Raw genomic sequence first — 11,421 nt, 5'->3', positions numbered from 1 at the left:
AACTAAGCATGACTGTTTGTGTCACTGTGTCAGACCTACAACAGACAAGCGACCTGTCCAGGTGTACTCCGCCCCTCTTCCTATGACAACCCTGAGTTAAAATAGCGGAAGAAAATTAATGAACAGACTTTCTAATAAATATATATTCTTGTTTGGTTGAGTGTGTTTATGCTAAAATGGAGTGCTGCTTTCAGTGTATGACACTGTTAAATCTACAGCTGAACTCACACTGTGAATTGTGCATCAGAGGTCATCGTTTTTAATAAAACGATGGATAAACGTCTGATTTACAGCCGCTAAAGGCCCTCACTTTAAAACCCACACAGAGTGAACTCTGCTGTCTAAAGACTCATCCATAAAAATAAAATCTGTACGAGAATGAGGTCGCCGGCTCGAGAATTAGGCCGCTGCCTGCTGATGAATGGAGACATTAATTGAAAATGGTCGCTACAGGAGCTCCCAACATGAGGCTGGAGGCTGTGCCAGCCGGAATAAGGCTGGAAGAAAAATGACAGGGGCGGGAGGACAATGTGGAGAGTGAAGGTTAGTTTCCTCTTCCTCTAAATTCAGAGTGTGAGCACTTTAACACGTCGGCATCCATCGCCGTCACCAGTGTTGGGGAGTAACGGAATAAACGTGTTATGTATTTAAAATACAAAATATGAGTATGTGTATTCTGTTACAGTTACCGCTTAAATAGGTGATAATTAGAATAGAATTTTGTTGAAATAGATGGATTACACAGCCGTCTTTTCCTGTTTCATATGTTAAGCTATCCCCTCTCTAATGTTGGTAATTAAATGCAATGCCAGAGACCCAAACAAAACACACAATAAGAGGCTCTAATGTGAGTGTCCTGTTAATGTTGGTGGCGTCAGTTACACAATGGAGCCAGAGCCAGCATAACAGAGTCAGCAGTGCATGGGCAGGAGTGCATTTCTTACTTTGAAATTCCAACACCATTTCATATTTTTTAGATTATGTATCAGAATTTCAGGAGCGGAACCACCCCTCCAAACACGCTCCTTCTGGTTGTCATCTATAAAGGTTCCCCCTAGTTCTGCAAGCTGTTCATTCGAGGCCTTTCCCAAACCGCAGCTCAATTCATGTCAAAGCATTCACTTTTACCTACTAAAACGCTGTCAAACCTAAATGAGGACATGGGCCCAGCTAGCGAATAAAGAAGAAAAGGATGGGCAAAATCTGACCGTGCGATGCAAACATTCTTTGCAAGCAACCAAGCTGCATCGAAAGACTTCAACCTAAAGAAACATCTGGAAGTAAGTCCTTTTTTAAAACCTAACGTTAGCCTATGGCAACTATCTTGTTTTATTTGTGGTAAAGTATAGTATTCAGGATAAATATTAGTCTGGTTTCAGAGCCCTCCACAGCACAAAGTCTGCTCTACTGAAGGTGTTCAGCTTTTAGCTGAACTTGGGCCGACTATCAGCTAAAGTACACCCCCATGTAAAAAATCATGGTTTCATTTTCGATTCTACCCTCAAGCTGGACAAACAAATAAATTCAGTATCTCGTGGCAGTTTTTTCCAGCTCAGGAGCATTTCTAAACTAAAAGATATCCTGTCATCTAAAGATCTGGAAATCGTTATCCATCCCTTCATATCACATCTCGACTACTGTAACTCTCTCTATTTAGTCGTTTGTCAATCAAGCCTGTCCCGCCTGCAACTTGTTCAAAATGCAGCCACAAGGCTCCTGACGGATACCTGAAAGAGAGAGAGTATTACTCCAATAATTGCATCTTTACATTGGCTGCCAGTTTAATATAGAATTGATTTCAAGGTTTTTTTATTTGTTTTTAAAGCTCTCCATGGTCTGGCCCCAGGTTATATTTCAGATCTCTTTAGCCTGCACCTACCCACTCGAACTCTGCGTTCTTTCAGTCAGATTCTTTTACTGGTTCCATGCTCCCAGTTAAAATCCAGAGCTGACAGGGCATTTCTCCATTGCCGCCCCGAGACTCTGGAACAGTCTTCCCTCTTTTATAAAATCCTCTTCCTCCTTGGAAAGCTTCAAATCAAATTTGAAGACCTACCTATTTTCCAGGGCTTTCGGATCTCTTTGACACCACTGTTATTCTGTTTTAGCTATTCTGCTCTTTTATCTCATTGGATGATGTATGTATATGTATACGTATACACGTATTTTATGTTCACTTTTGTATATGTATGTGCATTTTGCATGTACATATATATTTTTACAAATATATATGGATGTCTTACGATGTTTTTTATGTTTTTCATCTTATCCACTTTAATTCTTTTATTTGATTATATTATCCCTCTGTTTAGCACTTTGACCGACACTTGGTGTCCTTTAAATGTGCTGTATAAATAAAGTTGACTTGACTATTGTTTGTCTCTTGTGTATAACTAAGCATTTCTCATATTTTACATGTCTTCCATTCTTTTTTGGGGTTTTTTGTGTTCCTGCCTTCTTTTCAGCTCATTTATTGAATCTGTTTCCCGCCATGTTTCTTCCTCCCTTCCGCCTCCTCACTCAGCCTCTCACCTCCAGCCGCCGCTGCATGTTTAACCACGATGATGTTTTTCATGGAACAAGCTGGAAGGTGCCACAACACTGCGTCTCCCCTGCTAAGGTTCATGCTAATGCTCCCTCCCTCCGGCCTCCATTTTAAATTCGACCTGCCCGCCTCGTGCGGTTACCACGGCCGACTGGAGGCTGTGATCTGTGAATGCCATCAGCCATGAGTTTATCTCCTGCAGAACAATGCTGCTGCCCCCCCCGCCTCTGACTGCTGCTTAGCATAATTAATGTGATCGGCCCACAGTGGAGCCCAGCGAGCCCGGGCTGCTGCCACTGGGCATCACATCGCCACGCTAACCAGTTTAACGGCAGCGGGGACGATCAAAGACAGAGAGAGGGTTTTTATCTGCAGCGAGAGTTTCTGAGAGGAGAAACCAGGAGGCTGGATATTTAACCAGCTCCTGCCAAGCGTGAGACCATCGAGAATCTTCAGGTTTTCATCAAGCATAACTTTTAAATTCTTAAAACAATAAAAAAAAAGCTAAGCTAACGCTGTCCTGACCACAGACTGTATAAAACATGAAGTCACCTGTGCAGGTTGTAAGAGATCTTTCTCTAACCTTGACTGCATGGTTTATATTGACAATCATTATTAATGCATTTAAAATAACAGACCAAAAATCTCGAGCTGTGGTCTGTGGTGGGGCGGCCTCCATGGCCTCAGCTGATTTCAGTTCAGTGTCGCTGGTCACTCTCTGTCGTCATTCAGACTCTTTCTAGAGCATCTGTGTGTGATGCGTTTAGGGGACTTCTGTAAACTGGAACTGTAGCAGTAACCTGGGTGCCCCTCTGGAGAACATGAACGAGTCCAGACGGGAAGCCGCAGCTCCTCCTCTTCCTCAGCCTCATCCTTCACCACCTCTGCAACATTGACTGAGCTCGCTGCGTTTCGTGTTATTCTCAAGGTTTTTTTTTTAATTGGAGGGAGATCAGATTGTCGTCTTTGTGGGAACATATGTTGACCAACCCCCCCAGCAGATGTCCGACTGGAGGCTCCAACGTGAAGCTTCTGCCGCTGTGATTCGAGCCTCGCCGCCTCCTCCAGGGCCTGGCGCGCAGCTCTGACACTCTTCCAGTCCCTCTGTGGTGTTTTTAATGAGAGGCGATGCAGATGTGTGTGGCACCCAACTCTGCAAATAACTCCGACCTTCAGGTGTCCTTCACCTGCTCCACCAAGTGTAGGAATGATTTTACACAGAGAGGTTTCAGCTGCAGCAGAGGCAACGTAATCCACGCTTTAAAGTAAAAAGAAAAAATCAGATCAGGAGTGCATTGTTCTGCATCAGCTCTGGATTTGAATCCCGTCACACAGATCTGTTTCCTGTGAAGACGTATCAGGGCCAATGAAGGGCGGTTATTCCAAGAAAAAAAACTTTCTGTTTGAGAAACTCGCATTTAAAAGAAAACGGTAACTGCTTCCATCTTCACCCCACCTGTGGTCCTGACTCCAGCTGTGGAAGAGTAAAGCATCCTCCTGCTTTATTTCCCAATATGTGTCGTCCCTGTATGGATCAGGTAGGGTGGCCTGGAGGTGCAAAAACTAAAAACACAATAACATTTAAGTTGTAAATGTTTGAAAAACTCAAAAATTTATTACAACAAAAATTTAAAAGGAAAAAGTCACTGGCTATAAAATTAAACATTTACAAGGAAAAATTGGAATGATGTCAGAAATGAGCATGATGGTGTGGATGGTGTAAGGACTGTCTGCAAAGATCGGGCCAAGAAGCTCGGACCGCTGTGATCGAGAACCTGACACTGAATCATGAAGGTTTTGTTTTTCAGGGTTTGGAAAGACATGGATCATCTAAACTCATCATTGGTGATGCATTGATTGTTTTCTGCCGTGCACATCACGATGTCCATCAGCTCGCTGCTCATTGGTTCTGGGGAGTAAAGAGACCGACACCACGATGACCTGATACTTCCTGCTCCCTGATTCACTGTTTTCAGGGCTTTTTCTTCTCTTTAAGTGTCAGATAAGTCGGCGTGACAGCTGCATGGTGCCACCTACTCTCCAGGTGTGTTTTTAACACAGCTCATATCCTGGCAGGTGTGCTGCCTCCGTCAGCTCATGTCTTTCTTTGTGCTTCTTTTGCAGATGTGTTTGATTAAAGAGAGCTGGCAGCGGGGGGTGGGACACTTCAGAGTCCTGTTTTCTTATAGAAGGACTCTGAAGTGTGGGCGGAGCACCCCGTGACAAGCCTGTGAAGGTTCGCAGTCTGTGGCCTGCTGGCTCCTTCTTGGCACCGCGTCCGTCAGCCTTTCCTGCCGGGCGCAGATTAACAAAGTGAGCGGCCTCCCCCCCGTGGACCCCGACACAGCGCTCCTCCAACAAAACAGCTTTTCACACCCCATCCAAGCCTCTCTGAGGCTTAGAGCACTTCCTCCTTGTTATCACTCCTCTCCTGCTGCTCCTGAGCTCCTCTCCTCTGCACACAGGCATTAAGGAGGAGCGAGGCGGGGCTGGCGGTCAGTGGACTGAAAACAAAGCTTTTTTTTCGGCCCGGGATGCTTCGCTCCATTCTTGCAGAGGGCCCCCGCCCTTGGGTCAGGAGTTCTTCATCATCATCTGCCCCTCCTCCTCTGCCTGGAGTACTGAAATCTGATCATGTAGCAGATCCTCAGAGCCAGGACCACCCCGATCTGTCTGAAGGTAAAGTGAGGGTGTGCGGTCACATGACTCCGTTCGGAGCTCAGCCTGGGGCTTCCGTTTAAAATCTCAGATTAAGTTTTAAGAACGGAAACAGCGAGGAGACACTCGCAGTGCTTCACTGAACATCAGCTGCTCGGTTTCAAAGAGAAACATGAAATCATCTTAAAAATGTTTGTGTTTGGACTCGAGCTGTTCTGCACGGGCCTTTTCGCTGCTTTTGTTCAATCTCACATCATTATCCAGGCCCACATCCGCCTTCACTGAACTCTGAAACACCACTGAAGGTTACAAACACTCCTGTGTGTGTGCACAGTTTCCTGACGTGAAGAAAAAAGAGGGGAAGAGGTCGTTTCTAGAATGGTTCAGTCCAAACTTTACCCAGAAATTCTGTCATCATAGGAGGATGGAGCAGGAGGAAAGCTTTGTGAATACTTGGTGTTCAACTTAATTCAAACAACCTCACTAATCAGTTTATTGGTACTCAAAGAATTTGCACTGTTTTATCCTCAGCATCTGATTTTAGGAGCTTTTTTTTTAGCCACTAGAGCATTGAAATGAAACGCTGATCCAGATCCACACAATAACCCAGCAGACTCATTTTTGCTGTGTGGATGTTGGAGATGTTCACCAGAGGCTCGGCATGCCTGGTGAAGGTAATCTGGATGGATGTTCTTCTATTGATGAGAACAAAAGGAACCAATCGACCGAGCTAAGAGAGTACCACTTCTTTAAACACGATGATGCCGGGAACACAGAGGCAACGCCGAGAGATAGAAACTGTTATTTAAGAATCAGGCTGTGGTGAAATGACACTCTGTGCATGGATGCTGACGGGCCGTCTTTTCTTAGTGAGCAAATCAGTCAGCAGCCATATGTCACCTATACAAAGCATGTATTTTTGCGCTGCAGTAATTCACTCATGTGTCTTGCTTTGTGTCGCTTCACAGTTTGTGCCGTCGTATGGTGACCACGTTTTAAGCCACTGGTTCGACCATGTTAACTGTTGGTTTAAGTCAGAGTTGGGACTGTGAGCGCACACGAAGTTTGTAATTGTCAGTCTTTGCTGAAGTTCTCTGTCCTTTCTAAACGAATGGAGCTCTTTCCCCACAGTTCATCTTTCTGTGTAGCTTTGTGTTTAAATTCCGTTTCATGAATTATTCCATTGTTAAAAACTGATTTCCATAATCTGAGTGGATATTCTTTGTCGCCGTGATTCCGACGAGCAGTTCGAGTTAAAGTGATGACATTAAAGTCGTAGAGGGGCGGTGTCCCTGTGCCACATCGCACGGCTGAGAGGAAACACAAAATATGTCGAGCGTTAATGTGAAGAGAGTCCCGGCTGCAGGCTGCTCTAAAATATTTAAATCGAATCTGGAGCGCAGCCACGGGAGCTTGTTTCAGAGTCCTCCGCTGCTCCAGGTCAGACTAGCTCTGAAATGTGAAAGCGGATGTAAATCGGACATATTTGAGCGGTTAAAGGCAGCATGGCTCGCTGAGGTCCCGCCTGCAGCGCCCGTGCAGATTCATCAGTCATCGCCTGTGACTCGCACCACCTGCTCACTGGGGACTACAATATGGAGGCCCGCCGTGATTAGCACGCCACGCTAACCGCTGTGACAGAGGGGCCCGCTCAGAGGAGGAGCAGGGAGGGGGTGTCCTCCTGCCGGGCGACAGAACTGATTAGCACAGATTAATAGCAGTTAATATCACCGGGGACTCTCAGCTGTGTCGCACTCATTAATAAGTGCCTTTAATTAGCGTCATTAGCCAGAGTTTGTCCTCTCCTAAACACTTCAGTTTGTTTCACAGGACCCGATCCCCAAGGAAGGAGCTCACCTCAAAGGCTGAAATACTGAGTGAAGACCACAGAGTAGCACTTTTCTTCATGTCTGACTCCTCAGTGAACATGCTCCTGAGATCTGAAACAGCTGACGACATGTCATCCATTCTGGGTTCAGAGCTGCGCAAGTGAGAGAAAACACAACTGTGGGAATAGCATAAACCCACACCTGTCCTGAACGTCAGAAAGTCTTCCATTAAACAAACTCTTATCCAAATTACAATAAAAAATATTATACAAAAACAAATAATTCAACTACAGCTACAATAATACATACAGACAAGACCCCAACAATCATATGATCTAGGGTTGGGTATCGTCACTGATTTCTAGAATCGATTTGATTCCGATTCACAAGGTCCCGAATCGATTCGATTCAATTCGATTCGATTTAAATCTGGGAAATTTTGCCTCAGACAGTCAGAAATATTATAATTCAGATCAGTACATTTACATATTTTTGTATCTATAAAAAGGAAGCTGACACTCGCAAGACTTTATCAAAGGTGTGAGCGTCACAGCAGATGCCTTTGTGTCAAAGTAGCTGAAGATAAAACACAGAAAAACATGAAGGTGATTTTCCTGGCCTGGGATTTTATAAAAATATTCTGCAGTGCATCAAAAACGAAAGAAAACCATTAATCAACATATGGACATTACCTCTGAAGTTACAGCGGTTTTATTAGAGACACAGCTGAGCGTTTTGCATTTTGCATAATTTTAAAAAGTTTACATTTGTTCAGAAGCCTATTGAACGGCAGAAATTAGGTTTTCTTTTCGGAAGTAAGTAAAAGGGAAAAAAACAGCGACTGACAGCGCTGTAAACAACGGTAGACTTGTGCGTAACAAGCTTTAGAATCAGCGCAAAAAGGATGTAAACACAAAGCGCGGACCCGCCAAAACATCAGAATCAGCGAGCTGTTGGCTTTCAGCCCTGACTGTGTCCGTGCCGTCAGGTGAGAAAGGCGACATCTCACTGATTCTGATCCGTCGGCGGGTCCGAGCTTTGTGTTTACATCTTTGTGCAGAATCTGTGTACCTGCTCTCATTTACTGTTTTAGCTGTTTGGTGGTTCTTGAAATTTTGTGAGGTTTAACCTGAGGTTCTGGCGTTTCGGGCAAAATAAATTAATATAAAAAAAATCGATTCAGGATTTTAATGAATCGATATCACGTTATCCAAGCCAGAATCAATTTTAATCGATAAATCGATTATCAGAACCCACCCCTAATATGACCCCCTATGAGCAAGCACTTTGGTGACAGTGGGAAGAAAAAATTCCCTTTTAACAGGAAGTTAAAAGCTAAGGAGCCTGCTGTCACAGTGCTGGGTCCAGGGACCCAGGGTTCTTTGAGTTAGTGTTGTTCATTTCATAGTCTTTGTATTTCTTGTTTCATAGTTATTTTCTGTAGTTTCTAGGATTTAGGTTTTGTTACTACACCTCCCCTGGATTCCATGTTTCGTGTCTAGTCGTCCTTGTCTCTAAGTTCGTGCATCTCCTGTGTTCAGACTATGTTCCCTCTGTCTAGTCAGTCATGTCTCCTGGTCTCAGAGTCAAGTCTGCATCTTAGTCTTGTGTCTCATGTTTCCTGTTTTATTTTGATAGTCTAGTCTAGTGTTTAGTGTGTTCAGTTTTGCTTCATGTCTTGTGTATGTGATTACTCCCACCTGTGTTCCCTTCTGTGTCTCATTCCCCTGTTATCCCTCTGTTTTTAAGCCCTGTGTTTTCTGTGCCAGTTGTTGTGTGTTGTCCTGTGGTCCTTGCCCCCCCCCCCCCCCCCCCCAAAAAAGAAATTGCTGTGTGTTTCTCTGTGCTCCTGGTTTATTTGTTTCTATTTTCCTTGTTTGTATTATTTGAATTTTTGATACTGCATTAAAGCTGCCTCCTGAGTTCACTGATTTGTTTAGAGTCCTGCATTTAGGTCGTACTCCTGCCTGCCACGGGACTAAACATGACAACTACAGGGAGGAGGCCAGGGTGGATGGATAGGTCAACAAAGTGATTTACAGTGTCACTGATTTTAGCTGACCATGTCGAAATAGTCATATCCTACAAGTATCTGGGAGTTCAACTCGATGACAAGCTGGAATGGTCTGCCAACACGGACGCTGCCTACAAAAAAGGTTCTGAGCCAGGTTTACTTTCTACGAAGGCTCATATCCTTCAATGTATGCAGCAGGCTGCTCTATATGTTTTATCAGTCCGTTGTTGCACCATCTTCTTTGCTATGGCGTGCTTTGGTTCAGGCATCAAAGCAAAGGACGCAAACAGACTAACAAACTTATCAGGAAGGCCGAGTCTGTTGTTGGCATGAAGCTCGCCACCCTGGAGGAGGTGATCGGTGTAGGAATGCTGGCAAGACTGCTGGTAATCATGGACAATGACTCCCACCCCCTCCATAACACACTGGACAATCTGAAGAGCAGTTTCAGCAACAGGTTCCTTTAACCCAGGGGTGTCAAACTCAAATACACAGTGGGCCAAAATTCAAAACTAAAACAAAGTCGCGGGCTAACGTTAATATTTATTGAAATATATTTATTCCTCCAGATATAAGAATGAATCTTTTCTAATGGACTCAAACACGTTTTGCTGAAAAACTGAATATGGAACAAGCAAAGCTTAATACTAAACAATATATATATTAGCTGTACAATACCAGTAGGCCAGCTCTGATAGTAATTTGGTATGGCTTCGCGGGCCAAATGTAATTAGGCTGCGGGCCAAATTTGGCCCGCGGGCCAGAGTTTGACACCTATGCTTTAACCTCACTGTCTGAGGGAATGTTACAGGAGGTCGTTCCTTCCCGCTGCTATCAGACTCTTTAATTCATATACTTGAGTCAGGTCCACACATGTGGAACAGAATTAATCACACCTCAGTGCACCATCACTTTTGTACACCACAACATATATTTGCAAACATACTTGTCCTTTATATTTATATGTATATCTCTATCTTTATCTATTTTTCCCAATATTTATCTATCATGACTCTGTTTCTACACTCATTTTATATGAGTACTTGTCTTTTGTTGTATATTTGCTGCTATAACAACTGAATTTCCCTCTGGGATTAATTAAGTTTCTCTGATTCTGACCAAACCTGTACCACAGCAGGAAACGGCCACTTAGGATGAGACTTAGCAATAGAAGACTGAAATCTCCACTAGATCAGTTATGAAGTGAGGAGTTCTCTTCATGGGAGGATGTGGGCTTCAGCAGTGATGATGAACAACTCGTCTGCACTGAACCAACCAAAAGAAGAGTCCAGTCAGCTAGGCCTGGAGCCATCTGAAGTGTGGGCATTCTGATTGAGCAACCTAAAATTACCTAATAAACCTAATCAGAGCACCGGCAACTTATCTGTCATATTTCTGTGCAGACTGAGTTTTAATGGGCTTCCTGCTGCAATGGGTTTCCCAGTTTGAGGAGATCAGGTGAGAGCCAGAGTGGCTGACTCTTTGGTCCTCCCCCCTGTTGCTGCTGTAAGAAGACAGCTGCTGGGCAATAAGTGTTTAAATGAGATAATTAATGAGTGCAGTCAGCTCTATTAGAGCTGTGAGCTGGCCCTCCTCCTCCTCCCCCTCGTCGTGTTACCACTGATCCACTCTCATCTCATCTTCATGAGCTGCAGGGTTACCACACGATGAGGGGAAACTCGTGCCGGAGTCAGCATTGTTTGCTAAAGGTTCACTTCACCTCAGAGTCACATGTACAGATGTTTTGTTTGGTTTGCAGAGCTTTTTTATGCAGATGTGAGTCACCCGGCGTGGATTTTTGAGTCATACAGATGTACCCTTCCTCTTTAAAATGATGGTGGTCGCTGCGTGTTGCACAGCAATAAAACCTCTTTCTTCATCTTCCAGATTAAAAGAAGCATGCAGCTACCTAACACTGACGCTCAGCTGGGGAGCATTTCATTCACAGGTAGTGCACGTGTCTCTGCACAAGGATACGACTGGGGCTCAGTCCAAAGAAAATTGTTTCTATGTGGATTTTTCTGAATGACTTCTGCAGACACATTACTGCTCAGTTTTTAAAATGCATTTATGTAAATATTTATTTTAATTTCTATATCAGAATAACAGAATATAACAGAATTTATAACAGAAAGCAGAACTGCTCTGCAGCCCATGTTTGCAGCCCTGTAAATGAGCTGTAGCTTGTGAAAGAGCTTCAAGCCAAAGAGTTTGTCAGTAAATCTTCACTTTAAATGATATTTCAGCTGCAGTGGAAATTCCTCTGCTTGGAGTTATAATCAGAAATCAATCCCAGCAGATGGAAAACCGACTCGTTGTGGAATATTTTCTCTGTGTAACAGCAGATATAGTCAGCCTTCTTAGAAACCTCTTCT

The 11,421-nt window shown here is 44.0% G+C and overlaps 1 long non-coding RNA gene across 1 annotated transcript; it reads left to right on the top strand.

The window, feature by feature from the left end:
* The first annotated feature begins 3,502 nt into the window (after window positions 1–3,502).
* Window positions 3,503–6,409, top strand: LOC308394094. Its single transcript, XR_013971112.1, has 3 exons — window positions 3,503–4,083; window positions 4,354–4,589; window positions 4,670–6,409. It is a non-coding gene; the product is annotated as an uncharacterized lncRNA (long non-coding RNA).
* The last annotated feature ends 5,012 nt before the right edge of the window (window positions 6,410–11,421 follow it).

Source organism: Rhamphochromis sp. 'chilingali' (genome assembly GCF_963969265.1).
Source record: "Rhamphochromis sp. 'chilingali' genome assembly, chromosome: 3".
NCBI lineage: Eukaryota > Metazoa > Chordata > Actinopteri > Cichliformes > Cichlidae > Rhamphochromis > Rhamphochromis sp. 'chilingali'.
This window is presented reverse-complemented; position numbering and strand designations above follow the sequence as displayed.